Source organism: Spermophilus citellus (genome assembly GCF_964194105.1).
Source record: "Spermophilus citellus genome assembly, chromosome: 6".
Lineage (NCBI taxonomy): Eukaryota > Metazoa > Chordata > Mammalia > Rodentia > Sciuridae > Spermophilus > Spermophilus citellus.
The window spans coordinates 87,647,659-87,650,835 of NC_138187.1; the positions used below are offsets into that span (position 1 = coordinate 87,647,659).

Below are 3,177 nucleotides of genomic sequence, written 5' to 3' on the forward strand. Positions count from 1 at the left end.
TAGTTAATAATGTGTTATATACTTGAAATGTGCTAGGTTACTTGTTCTCAACACATACAAATGGCAACTACCTGAGATGATAGACTTGTTAACTAGCCTTTCGAACATTTCATCATATATACTATTTGTATATCTATCCAGTCGTCATATTGTATATGTTAAATATAAACAATTTATTAATCAATTATACCTTAGTAAGGCTGTGGGGTGGAGTAAGAAAACAATGATCACCTCAGACTACTGGAGGAGGGAATAGAGAAAGAATTTTGCTTTTCAATTTTGTATTTTTCTGTACGATTCTTTATAAAATAATCATGTGCATATTTTATATTATGTGTGTGAAAATCATAAAATAACACAAAAAAAGAAATTAGAAAACATTTTATATTGGAATGAAGTCAAAACTCAGACTTACAGAAAATTTTAAAATTTAAATAAATGTGTTAGGAAAGAAAATAAGGATGAAAGTTCAATGACCGACACATTTCACAAAGCTAGAAGAAAATCAAATAAATTCAAAAGCACATAAAATTGAGAAAGGTTAGAGATATAGCTCAGTGACTGAGTACTTGCCTAACATGTGTGAGATCCTAGGTTCAATATCCAGCACAGAAAAAAAAAAAGATAACTTACAAAAATATAATAAAGATAAAAGAATTTAATGAAATGGGAATAAGTATATAAAAGAAAAATAAGTTTTTTGAAAAGAAAAATAAATTCAATAAAATTTGGTGAAAATGATCAAGAAAAAAGAGAAGTCACAAAAATAGGAGACAACACTACAAATTCTGCACACTGAAAGGACAAGAAGATGATATGAAGAGCAACTTTATGCCAATGAGTTTGAAAGTATAGGCAAAATAGACAAAATCCTAGAAAAAATAAACTTACCCAAAGCTGACAAAAAAAGAAATAGAAGATGTGAATTGTCCTGTTGTAAAACAGAATCCATAATATAGGGTCTTCATTAAAAAAAAAAAAAAAAAAAAAAAGTCAGGCCCAGGTACACCACTCAAAAAGAAGAAAAAAGATGCAATCTACTCAAATTTCACAAGAAAATAGACAGCTTTCCAAACTCATTTTGTAAGCATAGTACAAATTTGATGCCAAAACCCAACAAGGACATTTCCTTATACCAAAAACAAACAATTGAGAAATTAAATTTTAAAGCTACTCAATAATAGCACACACACACACAAAAAAAAGTGCAGTGGAATAATTCTTTATTTTTAATTTGTTCTTTTTAGATATACATGACAGTAGAGTGTGTTTTGACATATTATAGATGCATGGAGTTTAACTGATTCTAATTAGGTTCCCATTTTTGTGCTTGTATATGTAAAGACCATTATTTAAAAAACTTTTAAAGACTCAAATAAATGGGTGAGTATATGTTGAAGAATTGGAAGATAGGCTAGGGATGCAGCTCAGTGGTAGAGCACTTGCCTAGCATGTATGAGGCCCTGAGTTCAATCTTCAGTTCAATATTATAGCAATTTTATTTTTTCCTCAAATTAATGGATATATGGAATTCAAATTATATAGCAATAAAAAAAAATCCAGCTGGTCCCTCAAACATGGAGTCCTATAGCCCAAGTCTTACCTGAGTCAGGATGAGGGAGTGGTGGGTCCAGGTGGGGCTACTGGCCGTGCCCCTGCTGGCCGAGTACCTGCACATCCCACCCCCTCAGCTCTCTCCTGCTCTGCACTCATGGAAGACTTCTGGCAAGTTTTTCACCTACAAGGGACTGCGCATCTTCTACCAGGACTCTGTGGGTGCAGTTGGCAGTCCTGAGATAGTTGTGCTTTTGCATGGCTTTCCAACTTCCAACTATGACTGGTACAAGATTTGGGAAGGTCTGACCTTGAGGTTTCATTGAATGATCGCCCTTGACTTCTTAGGCGTTGGCTTTAGTGACAAACTGAGACCACACCGCTATTCCATAATTGAGCAGGCCAGCATTGTGAAGGTGCTTTTGCACCATCTAGGACTTCAGAACCATAGGATCTCTGCCTGATCCTCGTCTTGAGACCTGCTGTCTCAAGACTATAGAGACATTGTCGCTCAGGAGCTGCTGTATAGGTACAAGCAAAATCGATCTGGCCAGCTTACCATAAAGAGTCTCTCTCTTTAAGTAGCTTCTCCTGAAGCTGTCACCCATCCTCACGAGGTTGATGAACTTCTTTGTATTTTCTCAAGGTCTTACCCCAGTCTTTAGACCATACATTCGACCCTCCCAAGAGTGAGCTGTGGGATATGTGGGCAGGGATCCAAAACAATGAAGGGAACTTGGTGATTGACAGTCTCTTACAGAATATCAATCAGAGGAAGAAGTTTAGAAGACACTGGCTGGGAGCTCTTGCCTCTGTAACTTCCCATTCATTTTATTTATGGGCCATTGGATCCTATAAATCCCTACCCAGAGTTTTTGGAGCTGTACAGGAAAACGCTACTGCAGTCCATAGTGTCGATTCTGGCTGACCACATTAGCCACTACCCCCAGCTAGAGGATCCCATGGGCTTCTTGAATGCATATATGAGCTTCAACTCCTCCTGAGCTGGAAAGAGTAGCTTCCCTGTATTATCTCCCCTACTCCCATATCTGTTGTGTATTCCACTTAGGAAGAAATGCCCAAAAGAGGTCCTGGCAAAGTCCACTTTATTCACATTGATGGAACAGAATATAGAAAAAAAGGCAGCAGATACTCTGACAAAATAGTGCACCTCAATCCTTTGACATTTGATTAAGTATATAGACTTGTCTTTGTGTTTTGTCTTTGTGTCATTAGGAAATTCTGAGGAGCACAATTTCTTATGGATGCATAGAGACAGGCATTAGACATTCTTTTGCTTAAAAGTCTTTTTAACATTTTTGTGGACTTTCCTGAAGTATCTGAAAGTGCTAATTTCTGGCCCAACTCCAGTTGGAATTCCACAGTAAGGAATGAGGAGTGAGGCCTGTTACCTCTCCTTGAATGGCTTGAAGGGTACATGGTTTTTAAAGTTCTCTAAGCAACATAGCTTAAGTGAGAGTGAATATCCCTTGTCATACTTTGGATTAATTTCATCAACTGTTTCAAATTATAGACATTTTGTTAAAATACTTGTTTAAGTAATGCAGTATTTTAAAGTATGGTGTAAGAGTATGATTTGTCTGTACATTGTATATAGTTCAT

At 36.4% G+C, this 3,177-nt stretch overlaps 1 pseudogene across 1 annotated transcript; it reads left to right on the top strand.

Moving 5' to 3' along the window:
- Nucleotides 1–1,613: 1,613 nt before the first annotated feature.
- On the top strand, nucleotides 1,614–2,558 carry LOC308651266 (mesoderm-specific transcript homolog protein-like; annotated as a pseudogene). Its single transcript has one exon. The product of its transcript is annotated as a mesoderm-specific transcript homolog protein-like (transcript).
- Nucleotides 2,559–3,177: the final 619 nt, after the last annotated feature.